This window comes from Rhipicephalus microplus, chromosome 9, assembly GCF_043290135.1.
Source record: "Rhipicephalus microplus isolate Deutch F79 chromosome 9, USDA_Rmic, whole genome shotgun sequence".
NCBI classification, from domain to species: domain Eukaryota; kingdom Metazoa; phylum Arthropoda; class Arachnida; order Ixodida; family Ixodidae; genus Rhipicephalus; species Rhipicephalus microplus.
The window spans coordinates 43,971,461-43,985,136 of NC_134708.1; the positions used below are offsets into that span (position 1 = coordinate 43,971,461).

General features: G+C 38.8%; 1 protein-coding gene across 4 annotated transcripts in view; it reads left to right on the forward strand.

The window, feature by feature from the left end:
* Positions 1–13,676, forward strand: part of LOC142772207 (uncharacterized) — an 80,194-nt gene that overhangs the window by 34,321 nt on the left and 32,197 nt on the right. The gene's annotated exons all lie outside the window — the stretch shown is intronic.

The window sequence follows — 13,676 nt, forward strand, 5'->3', positions numbered from 1 at the left end:
GTGTACTTTTGCAGATGTGTCCATGTCTTTGTGAAGAAGCAAACAAGACTCATGCTTTGGATACTGCCAGAAAGGCATGGCTCCAGTGTCCTCTTGGAAATAATTCATTATTTCATGATAACATTGCTGCTTAATATTTTGTGAACGTGGGATTGCGGTGGGGATGTGGTCCATGTCCGTGGACTGCTCCATTAAATAGGCTTCATTGAAATAAGTGAAATTGACTATTGAATTTGGGCTCTCTCAATCGAAATTCGGAGGAAGTATATAATGAATTTCTTTGTGATGGTTATGTTTCATCAGTGTGAAGAAGTATTGCCTGTTTTGTAAATCGCTAGTTGATGTGAAGCTTTTATTGATGCACCTTTTTACACATCCGCATGTGCTGAAAAAGAAAAAAAAATTGTATCTAAGCAACGGCAACACTCGGTAGTGACTCTTTGATTTTACACTGTTGAATGTAAGCGTTTAGTAGTGGCAACCTGATGTTACCTTATTTGCATTGTGCCCTCTGAAACATTGGTGCATGTGTTCATGTGTGTTGTGCTTTCTTGTCAACAAAGTTTTTGATATGGACAAATAAACTGATTGTTTTGCAGTTCCACTTACTTAGCAATGACCATTGAAATTTGCCTAAATCTTTCTCATTTTATTCTATCATAAAAAATTGTACCATTCTTGATGCAATCATTCATATTTGCTTTTGCCTTTTTTCTCAGTGATGCTTAAAGTGCAAGTAGGGCATTGAATGGATTGCACTGTTTTGTAATGTATGAAAGTTTGTTTTCCCATTCTGGTATATGAGGACAGTCTTAGAAATGCAATAGTCATTGTCTGTATTCACTGTATAGTAATAGCTTGATAAATCGAACATGTTTAGTGCACGCCAGAATCTGCATTGCTTAATGGCGTGAAGCTCTGGTAATTTGGTCATATTTCGCCTGAACCTAAGTAACTCGTACAGTCATTGGAGAGTGCTGAGCACGAAATTCCAGCCATACAACGTTTGGAAAAATCGTGTGCCCGTAGAACTGGTTATGACAGTAGCTGTAGGTGAGGGTGCGGTGCAGAACACCTTTCAGGCTTATTAAAGATGGGAGTGTCTTGTAGCTTCGCCGCTTTGTGGACCAAGTTTCAGGAGGATCAGCAACGTAGCTTTCTGGGTGAGTTGATTCATAGTAATAGGGAAAAGGAACCATCGCAAAATCACTCGATGACAGCAAAGAACAACCACAGCAGGACAAGCACTGGACTTGCAACTGAATGTTCATTGAAGAATTGCTTACACCTCCACACATGAAACAATCAAGCATGTGTAAAAAAGGACCATCTGAGCCATGCCGACCTTAGGCACCTAACTGCCATGTCATAAAACGTGTGAAGCGATGATAAAATTTAACCCATGGCTTACCCACTATCTATAAATGCCAACTCTTTCTCTTTGAGGAAAACTGAGGGTTCGCTCACACATGAGAATTTGCCCCGATATCTGATTGCGAAGGCCTCACAGATCTCGCGTTCAATTTTTTTTCTACCTTGCCAATTATGATCGCCGATTTTGACAATTACGATCTGCACCGTGTAAGCTCTTCAGACTGCAATTGCATAGCAATGCAGAAAAATAGTTTTAGCAGCATTAGCGGAAAGCAAGCTAACGTCTTCACGAAATGGGCTGTTTCGGTAGTATACCTAATTCTCTTGTCATGCAACTGTGTCTATATCAGCCAGACGGGCTGATGTCTGAATGACAGGCTGCGTGAACACCGCTATCTCCTTCCCCCCCCCCCCTCCCCCCCATGGCGCTTGTGGAAACTTGCCTTTGCATTTCAAAAGCTGCGGCTACGTCCCAGATTTCAAATCAGCGATCGTAATTGGCGAAGGTAAAAACAAGATTGATCGTGACATCTGTGAGGCCTTTGAAATGAGGAACCGGGGCGAATCGTCATGTATGAGTGAGCCCTCGGTTTTGCACGCAGAGAAAGAGTTTGGGTTTTAGATAGCTGGTAAGCCAAGCCTTGAAGGGACTATAAAGTCAAATAACAATTTACCTCAGAGTGAAAGCTCAATATATGACATCTAAAACGACAATGTTATGAACAACAGTGCCCTACTTACAGAAAAATTAAGGTAAATGCACAAGAAGACTTACGCCTCAGTAGGACATTCTCAAAATTATCCCGATGACATCAGACGAACTGCCTACATTTAATCAATAGTAATCGATCTAGCCACACCAAATAAAAAAACCTTCCGTACATCAAGAGACGCAATAAATTGCCGCTTGATCGTTTGTTTGAATAATTGATTGATATGGGGGGTTTAACATCCCAAAACCACCATGTGATTATAGGAGACACCGTAGTGGAGGGCTCCGTAAATTTCGACCACCTGGGGTTCTTTAACGTGCACCCAAATCTGAGCACACAGGCCTACATTTCCGCGTCCATCGGAAATGCAGCCGCCACAGCCGAGATTCGATCCAGCGACCTGTGGGTCAGCAGCCGAGTACTTAAAACACTAGACCACCGCGGCGGGGTTTCTGTTTGAGTAATAAAAAAAAGAACCGCCGGACGTTACTAATAAGGAATGGCACAAGTGGTTCAAAAATTTAATTTCTGCTTGGTCAAGCTGGACAGGTCATGCCATCTAATGAGGCCCAGTTGTACAAATAAGTCTGTAATCTCTAAGCCAATGGTGGGAAATTGATCAATGGCTGTTGTTGCTGCTGTGGCTCCTGTTGCTTTCGGTCTGCTGCTACTAGAGCACTAAAGCCGGGCAACATTGTGCATGGCAATAGTGATGCGAGTCGTTCCAGCCGGTCCTCTCCTTGAGGCGGGTAATTTGAAGTGAGCTAACCCGATGCGGAACACCAAAACGTGATTTTATTCCAAAATAGGCCCTTCCTTGGCACAAAAGTACACTACGAGGTTTCTGGACCGCTATTTCAACAATCAGCATAGACTTATTAGTTGCCTTTAGTGTCCCTTTAAATTTTATCATTGCTTCACACGTTTCATGATATGGACAGTTAGGTGCCCAAGGTTGATATGACTCAGATGGTCCTTGTTTACGCATGCGTTCTTGTTTCATGTCTGGGTGTGTGCCCGATTCTCCATTAATCAATCAGTTGCAAGTCTAGGGCTTGTCCTGTGTAGTTGTTCTTTTTCGCTGTCTTTGTGAGGTTTTTCACTGGCTCTTTTTCTTTATTGCAGGATGATGAAAGTTTCGACTTTTAACTCCTCATATGCAAAATAAGTGGAGTATTTACTAATTGATAAAGAAAAAATTAATGTTTTGATATGATAAATATTAGCTTTTTAATATTTTCGGTAGTTTGGTAATTGGTCGATTCAGATATTTTGTCCAGTCTCTTGAAATCCGAGCTAACAAGCTTTTAACATAGTTATGGGAAAAAGTAGAATTTGTGCTTATATGTTTATTCGAGTATGTGCCAAGAACATTATATAATGCATAGCTTACTTATGTTCTATTCAATCATTATGCTCTCACTGAAGTAGTTTACAAACAATATTGGGAAATGTGTAAAAAGTGCGAGTATGCATAATTCATTTCTTTGGCATTTCTCATAAGTGTGCCAGCATTTCTAACCACCAAACTGTGAGATTTTTATCCTTTCTCAATGATTTGTTTCCCTTTTCATATTTTTTGGAGTTTGTTTCATATTAACCTTGCAAACTCATATTTTATGTCTTATGCTGCATCCGTTGAATGACGATTTTTTTTTTGGTTGCAGTGTAGTATTTTATAGGTGTTTATATGGGGGAAAAAAGTGCAATAAATGTTCTACTGGGCTGGTGCCTTATCAAGTAGCATATTATGAATAAATGTCATTTAGATATAGTACCAGAATTACATCGATATTGTATTGTACTTGTGCACATTTACTGGAGGTCTTTTCATGTGTTAGACATAGTATGTACAAAAAGAGAGGGAAACTGTTTGTAACCATGTTGTTGTGGCACGGTTATTGCTCCAGTAACATGTGGCTTGCTTATGCGAAGGTGATTATGTATTTCATCTACAAGTGCAGTAATCTTTCTTCATTGCCTAGTGCTCTTGTGTAGTTGCACACAATGCATGTAAGGTTTTCATTGCCTCTATTTTGTCTCTGTGGTTTTGCAGGTTCCTTGTCTTCGGCCTCCCGTGAGGCGTATCATTCACTTGTGTCCGTACGGGGCGGACTGCATTCGTGTCGTCAGTGCAGCTATGCGATCAAAAACAAGGCCCTCATGCAAAGACACCTCTGCAAACACACGGGCGAGCGCCCCTTCCAGTGCCACCTGTGCCCAGCTGCATTTTCTGTGAAAACGAACCTCAAAAGACACCTTCGTACGCACACAGGAGAACGTCCCTTCTCCTGTGAACACTGTAACAAATCTTTTTCACAAAGACACCACCTTGAAAAGCACGTGTATCGTTGTCATACAAGAAAGTCAACATAAAAAGTGAGTTGTGTGCGGGTACTTTCTTCATCGAAGATGGAGCTCAAGGTTTTTTTTAATCCACAGTACAGTTCTATGAAACTTTAACTATTTGCATAACTTCTTATGCTGATTTTAAATATGTAATCAGTTTTTTAGTGATTTCCATAGCTTTGTTTTGTACCATGACATTGTGTAAAATAACCATTTTTGATCGAACTTTTTCTGTAACGAAGCATTTTTATAATAAGTCAATAATGGCTCGTATTGCTCCGCATAAACTGTGGAATGCAAATAACTAATCAAGAAAGTTTGTGTAGATTTTGTATTATGTAACAAGAAAGTTTTGAAATGTGAGAAATATTAAAATTGTCAGTCTCTACTAATTGCTTCTTTTAACTTAATAATTAAGTAATTGATACATTTAAAAGAATATATTTGTATTCTGCACATGTTAAGGAATATGTGGGAAGGATTTCATCATTATCTGGCCATCAGTAGTACCAAAAGCATCATGTCCACAATCTCAAAAAGTTGCCTAAAATTGCATCATGAGAAAAATGCATTTTAAATATAGAAATGAAAGCTGATTTGTGTGATCTGTGTGATTTTTAGAATGATTTCTTTCATTATGAGAGCTTGGTAATTATTAATGATATCTGACAGGCAGTCATGCCAAGAGATATTCTGTCAGATCTCATTAATAATGTGTCTAACAATGAAAATGAGCCTTTGGTGTTGAAATGGTATTAATATTATCTTTGTTTTTTTGTGCAAACATTCTTGGTATATTCATGCTCATAGAACCGGATTATGATAGGACATGGATTGCTAATGTGCAAGAAAGACAGATATCAAACCTTTTATGTCAATATTGTAAATTTATTATTTTTATTTGTGTACGTTTTAGATGCAGCATCGTGTGCCCCTTTAGAACGACATTATATTTAGCTGCAGTGATTGATCGCGATTGTGCATATAGATTTTACACTTTCTTGCTGCTTTGCAGGCAGTGTAGCCTTTATGTCATTAAATTGCATTAAATGCTAAAAACAAAAACCAGTGGCATGTAGTGGATTGCCTTTGCCTTTGCAATTTTTATTGCCCCACCTTTGTATTTGAGCACCGAAAACTGTCTGGCATCTCTCTCTCTGAATCCTTTGCAACCCTGTTGGTCCTGTTAATTTTTAATGCGAAAAAGTTTTACAGTGATGTGAAAGCTGTGACAAACTGTGCCGAAAGACCGATCCTGCTGCATCCTGATACATTTTCACTATTCTGTGCTGAAGATACGCCAAACATTAGGTTTTCATATTCCGAAAACGAAACCACAATCTTTCAAGGTTGAAGCCCCTATCATGCGTCTATCCTCACGTGAACACTCCTGCACAATCCTCTGCAGCCCTGCTAGTCTTGTTTATTTTGACGCGATAGCGTTAAAGAGTTGTGTCACAGAAATTGTGGTGTCGGCATCATTGATTGTGAGCGAAAAATTGTCATCTTGTGCGTGACCGAAAAAATCTAGAATGATGCAAACGAAAAATTCGGCATATCCCACATTCCTTGTAAATCGACATTGTGCGAAGCATGTGGAGAAAAGGTGACCATGTTGTAAGTTTTTTATTGAGCGACATGTTGCTGAATAACACTAAATATATATATAAACGTTGCTCGCACACAGACATATGTTGAAAAGTTGTAGATGTTTACATAATCGGTTGTTTGATCTTGCACAACGAGCCCTGTTGTGGTAGTCTAGTGGCTAAGGCACACGGCTGCTGACCCACAGGTCGCGGGATCGAATCCCCAGCTGTGGTGACTGCAGTTTCGATGGAGGCAAAAATGCTCGGATTTGGGTGCAAGTTAAGGAACCCTAGGTGGTCGTGATTTTTGGAGCCCTCTACTACGGCATATTTCATAATCATATCGTGCTTATGGAGTGACAAACACGACATGTTATTATTATTACTTGCACAAGGATGACAACAGGAATATAAGCATTAGCAACACCAGAAGCGATAAGCTGATATGGAGTGCAGGTGCTCGTGAGGATGGCCCTGGACACTGCCACATCAATCAACTTGAGTGCATGAAACCTAACTACAACTGACGTTAACCTTACCGGATTGAAAGTTAACCTTACCGGATTGAAGGCAGGCACCAAAAGTGCTTGCAGTACACAAAAATTCTTTGCATTAAATAACCAAAAATTTTGGGTCAGCAAGGGAATCGAACCTAAGTCATTTGCGTGACAAGCGGTTGTTCTACTACGTAGCTATGTGTCTACTTGTGAATATAGTGAGAGTAACTTTCTCTGCTGGAAAATACCGTTAAAGTACCTTTTGTGGTTTAAAAATGCAAGCGTCCTGTATACTTGCTTCACAAGACAAGATGAAACATGAAATATACATGGCCATTGGGCATCAGAACATGTGCTTATCGTTACAACTTGATGGATTAAAGCCAGCCACTCACTAAAAAAGGCATGCAGATTACTGTGCCTATTTTCTTTATTTTATCTATTTATTTACACACTGTAGCACTAGGTGCACCATGGCAGGAGTGGTTATGCAAGGATACAAAGAAATATAAGTAAAGACAATGAGAAAAACACTAACAGGTAACATAATATTGTCGTGTCAACATAGAAGGTTGAAGTAATACAAAATATTGGGAACATGAAAAAAAAAATAGAACAAGGAAGTACCACTTGTATATATATACATCGGTGTATTTTACATACATGCGTTGTGGATTTCGGCTGCAAAACATTGCGGTGGGCATGAAAGAACAGAACCAGGTAACGAATTCCAGTCTTCGATGGAACGGTGGAAAAGACTGAACTTGAACATGTTAGTTCAAGCATAATAAGGCCTCAATTTTAGGTTGTGAGAGCTTCTCGTCGTTGACTGTAGAGCAAAGTTTATGCGGTTCTTGTTGTGTGACAGTTTAACTGTCGAGAGAACGATACTTTGCAAGAACTGCTATTCTATTCGGCGAATGGAATGGAGGTAATTGCATTGAAGGTAGAGTTAATGAGGGTGGGAAATCGCGGTCGAAACGATGACACTGGTTATGCGGGTTCCAGGCAACGGACGTGTAGTCACTACAGGACGAATTAGCGATTGATATAAAAGCAGGTTTGTGTCATTTGGGAATTTGGACGAAGTGCGACATAGATAGCAGAGTTTTTTAATGCTTTGTTTCAATAATAATCATTCTGCTTGGCCCATGCCATGTCCTGTGTGAAAAGGACACGAAGATACTTATATTTGGAAACCCTACTGACAGGACTGTTATCATAGAGTAGTAAAAAAACGGTGGGTGGTTTATTACAAAAGGACGCAAGCATGATTTTCTAGAGTTAATATTCGTTTGCTAAGTTTTGTACTAATTGCAAAACCCAGCAGATGACTCCTGCAAGCGGTAGTGGTCGCAGTGTGTTTTAATAATTTCATATAAAGTGCAATCATCGACATAAAAATGAACGGGAAATGAGGGGTGAGCAAGAAAATCGTTCACGTAAATGAAAAAAGAAAGGCCCAAGAACCGACCCTTGTGGCACACTCGAGGTTACATTAATAACAGCACATATGGTTCACCTGTAAGAAACAAACTGAGAGCGAGATGCCAAAGAGCTAGATGAGCTCTTAAAATTGAGCATTGTTTAGTATCACGTTGTGTTTAGCTAGGAGTTTAGAATGTAAAAATGTATAAAAGGATGAGTATACCTCAACATGGTTGCCATGATCAAGGCTAAGCAAAATATTGTGCGTGAATTCAACTAATTGTGTTCTTTTATTGAAACCACGTCAAAAAACCATTTTGTCTGTGAGATAGCAATCTGTTTGATTCCAAGAAAAGCGTAATCTGCTTATGAGTGATATGTTGTAGCATTTTACATGATTGAGAAGTAAATGATATTGGTCTATAATTTAATAGAGACTCCTTATCACCAGATTTAAAGAGACAGAGCCTTTTTCCATGAAGAGAGAACAGTGCTAAAAATAAGGATTTATTCAATATGATTGTTAAATATTTGGATGACCATAGAGTAGCGAACTAAGAATGCATTGTGCATCTCGTCCGGGCCGATGCATTTCTTTACTTCCAGTTTTAAGATAAAGCTAAGAATATGTTCATTTGTTATTTCAATATCACTGATTTGTTCAGAATGAGAAATACCTCACAAAGAATGGTGTTGTTGTTAGAAAGAAATGCAGAGTGGAAATAGTTATTGAAAGCATTAAATATAGCTGGTGGGTTTGTTATTATGTCATCATCTAATTTGAAAGAAGGAGGTGATGCAGCATGAGGCAAAATAGAACAACAGAGTTTGCGTGGATTAGTCTTTAACAGATCATGCAGCAGAATGCGATAAAATGAATCTTTCGCTGTTTTCATCATTGAGTTGAGTTGATAACTTGGCACACTGAAACCTGTTTAGGGCAATGGGATAATTAGATCTTTGGGAGTGCCTAAGTCGACAGGCTTGACAAGATAAATGCAAGAGGTCACGAGACATTGAAGTAATCCAAGGAAAATCAACATTGTTTTTATTTGTCCTAATTGGCAAAAATCATTAGATACACGTCTTTACAAGATCTTCAAAGTAATTAACAATACAATATATATGTCTTGACTGTCAGAAAGCACAGAACATGTATCAAACTGGGGAGCTAAATCAGCAGTTGTGAAAGTGTTGTCGGCACGAGTGAAATCGGGGAAGCTGGTGAATGTATAAGATGATTTGGACATGGGATAGCAAAGTGTTAACAAGATGACCTTATCATCCGAGAATCCCGCAAGTATTTTGCAAGAGAAGTTGCTGTCAGCTAGATCTGTTCTTAAGAAAACTAGATCTAGGATGGAATTGAGCCTAATTGGACATGAGACGAGATGAGTAAGCCTAAAAGATAGAAAAATATTTATTAATTCATGGCATATTGCGGTATCCTGATCCGTTACGGTCAAAGAAGGCCAATGGATGTCAGTAGCGTTAAAATCGCCCGTACAGATAAGTCTTGTTGAAGCAACATTTACATTGCACTTAAAATTGGCAAGGACATGTAGAACTTCAAGGGATGATCAATTGGCAAGGGCATGAAGAACTTCAAGGGATGATCTGGGTGGGCGATATATAATGCTAACTTCTGTACACCGATTATTTAGATCGACTGTACATTAAAGGAATGTAGTTTCAGTAGGCATGGGCAGCACTGAGAACAGGATATCTGACCGGATAAGTGATGCAACTCCACCGCCAATGCCTTGTGTCCTGTCCTTAAGTATGGCAATGAAACAGGGTGGAGTGAACTCAATATCGTAAATGTTACAATGAAGCCATGACTCTGTGATGCCAAGGATATGAGGGCAGAAAGTTGGAACAAGAGGCAATAGTTCTGGAAGCTTTTTAGCAATACTACAAGCAGTGACTTTCAGGACCACTATGTTTTCATGAAGGCTATATTGAAATTATGGAGTGGACGAGGTGGGGTTCGAAGATGTGGAGATGGAAAATATAGAGCCAGGTGCTCAATCTGAGACTTCACTAAGGATTTCGAGTTGTCTCAATTATAGCGTACGGTGTGAATGAGTGCATGATCGTATCTAAACTTCACCACAAAGCCACTGTTGTGAAAATTAAGTTAGGCCTCTCAAATTTTTTTTCTGTATGTGTCTAATACGTGCGAAAATGTGTTCTGTAATAAACACGGTTGAGCCTTTTAGTTTAAATGCATTTTTGAGAACAGGGGCTTCCTCCCTTGAGGTTGTCGTAAATAGCCACTAAGTACAAAATTTTCCAAACCTGTGGGCACGTTTGATTTGAGGGCAGGTAATTTTCAATGTATTGTTAAACAGGGAAGTTAACCCTGCATAACAGCGTACTAGCGTTATCTACGGGATCTTCTAAAATACTGTGTATGATCAGATTGTTTCTCCTTGAACAATTTTCGAGGTCATAATTTTTCAAGCCCAGTTCATTCATTTTAGAAGTTACACAATTAATTTTTTCATGTAAATTACTGGCATAACTGTGTTCATTAGAGCCAAGAAAACGTTCCAGTGCACAAATACGCGATTCTAAAACATCAAAACGACAGGCAACTGTTTGTTAAAATGACTTGACGTCAGCAATATTATTAGCTAACTTAGTTTGCCCATCCAAAAGTTAAAGAACATTTCAAAGACACATGAAGGAATACTAGTTTGCCCATCCAAAAGTTAAAGAACATTTCAAAGACACATGAAGGAATACTGTCGGCAAGCGCGTAATCGGAGTGTGCATAAGTACCCTCGTTGAGAGCATTAGAACCAACTGTGTTGCGGGTTGTCGGCCTATTATTGGAAGAAGTGGTTTTACTGGTATTGGCTGACTTAATCGGAAGCTCCGGATTTAGTTCCACATCACCGCTGAGAACGATGTGACTTTTGTAGTATAACACGTGTAAGCAGAAAAACGCAAACCTACGTGGTCAAGGAAGCAGCAGCAGAAAGCGATCATCAGAATGAATGCATTCAGCACTGTAAAGGTAACATACCTGCATAAATAGCAAGTAACGAGTCAACATCGTGCTGATGCTGCTGCGACCTAGCCCACTTAAGACCATGTAGTGGTCCATAGCAAGTTTGAAAAGATTTCATACACTAAGTGTACGCACTAGAAACAGGATATTGTTGTCGTGTTCATATCTCAAAGGCGAAGCTTCAGATACCCCAATTTTTTCACTGCCCTTTGTTTTTATAGATTCATTCTGATCATTTCTTCATTGAGCTGGGAAACCGCAATAATGACACAGAAAATTCATTCCATGTGTCATGGTAGAGAGACACACTGCTGTTCAAGGGAATAGAACATGCAGTTGTACTTACTCGCTGGCTCAAGTCTCGCGTGTGTGTTGTTTTTCATTATTGCTACGACTCAAGAAAGTCATATTCTAAACATCCCGCAATGTCTAAAAGAGAATGTGTACACATTCGATTGCCTGGCATCAACAGTTCATGCACCCATCTTTATTTAGCTACAGGGCCTGTGTTTAATTTAATCTACAGGCATATTTTGTGCTAAAATGAGGGAACACACACTTAGCTCGTTTCGGTTCACAAAGCATTTGTTTCTTTCATATCTAATATGCTGCTACAATTCACTGCTTCAATGTTCATTTTAAATTATATTTTGTTCCAAATTCAAGTGCCCTCTGTATAAAGGTTGCCTTTTCAAAAAATAAGTAGGCACCAACTAGGTAATGAAAAGGGTTTACTCAAATACAATAAAAAGAAAAAAAAAAGGTTTGATGAAGCTCAGCTAATGTGGAGTGTACTGCATTGTTTGTGCTTGTTTTAGCAGTTGTTTGTGTACTTTTGCAGATGTGTCCATGTCTATATAAAGAAATGAACAAGTCTCGTGCCTTAGATATTGCCAGAAAGGCATGGCTCCAGTGTCCTCTTGGAAATAATTACTTATTTCACAATACCATTGCGGCTTATTATTTTGTGAATGTGGGATTGTTCTGGTGATGTGGCCCATGTCCGTGAACTGCTCCATAGAATAGGCTTGATTGAAATAAGTGAAATTCACTATTCAGTTTTGACTCTGTTTGTCAATTGAAATTGGGAGAAAGTGTATGATGATTTTTTTTGTGATGGTTATGTTTCATCAGTGTGAAGAAGTATTGCCTGTTTTGTAAATCACTGGTTGATGTTAAGCATTTATTCATGCACTTCTTTACACATCCGCATGTGCCGAAAAGAAATAATTTGTATCTAAGCAACGGCAACACTCGGTGGTGACTTTGATTTTACGCTGTTGAATGTAAGCGTTTCGTAGTGGCAACCTGATGTTACTTTATTATGCATTTTGCCTCTTGCATGTGTTTGTGTGTGTTGTGCTTTTTTGTCAACTAAATTTTGGATATGGACAAAGAAACTTATTGTCTTGCAGTTCCACTTACTTAGCAACTACCATTTAAACTTGCCTAAATCTTTCTCAATTTCTTCTTTCATAAAATGTATTGCCATTTTTGATTCGATCATTCATATTTGTCTTTGCCTTTTCTTTCGGTGATGCTTAAAATGCAATTAGGGCATTGAGTTGATCTGACTGTTTTGTAATATATGCAAGGTTGTTTTACCGTTCTGGTGTATGAGGACAGTCTTAGACATGTAATTGTCATTGTCTGCATTCCCTGAACAGTAACAACTTGATAAATTGAACAGGTTTGTTGGTCGAGGCCGGAATCTGTATTGTGTAATGGCATGAAGCTCTTGTAATTTGGTCATGTTTGGCCTGAACCCGAATAACTCGTTGAGTCGTAGATTGCTGAGCACAAAGTGCCAGCCACCAGCCATTTTACTTGCGGAAAACACATGAGCACATAGTGCAGGTAATGGTTGTGGCTGTAGGTAAGGGTGTGGCGCAGAACATCTATCAGGCTTATTTAAATGGGTGTCTTGGAGATTGGCCGCTTTGTGAACCAAGTTGCAGGTTGATGAAAGTTGCGACTTTTTTGCTTCTATTATGCAAAAAAGGTAGACTATTTACAAATTGATGAACACAATGAAAATGTTTTCATCTTAGAAATATTATTTTTTTATGTTCTTGGTTAACTTGGCATTTGGTCGATTGAGATGTTTTGTCCAATCCCATGAAATTTGAGCTAACGAGATTTTAGCATAGTTATGCGATAAAGTAGAATTCGTGCTCGCTGACTGTTCGAGTAAGTGTCTGTAGCATTATATGGTGCATAGCTTACTTTTGTTTTATTCAATCATTATGCTGTCTCTGAAGTAGTTTAGAGACAATAATGGGAATCATGTAAACTGTGCAAGTACGCTAAAGAACTTATACTTTTTCCAGTCTGCATAATTGTGCGAGCATTTCTCTCCACCAAAAGTGTGATATAATTTCTATCTCTTCTTTATGATTTGTATTCCTTTTTTATATTTTGTAGTTCTTTTCATATTGACCTTGTCCACTCATATTTCATTTCTTATGTTTCGTGCATTGAATTGGTAAAGTGTTTGGTTACTGTGCAGCATTTTATGGATTGTCATACGGGAGAAAAAAGTGCAATAAATGTTTTACTGGGGTATGGCCTAATTTAATGGTGTATGTGAAATAAGCTTTGTCATTTAGGTATAGTACCAGCATTACATCAATATTGTACTCGTGCACATTCACTGGAGGTTTTTCTATGTGTTGGACATAGCATTTACAAGCAGAGAAAGAAACTC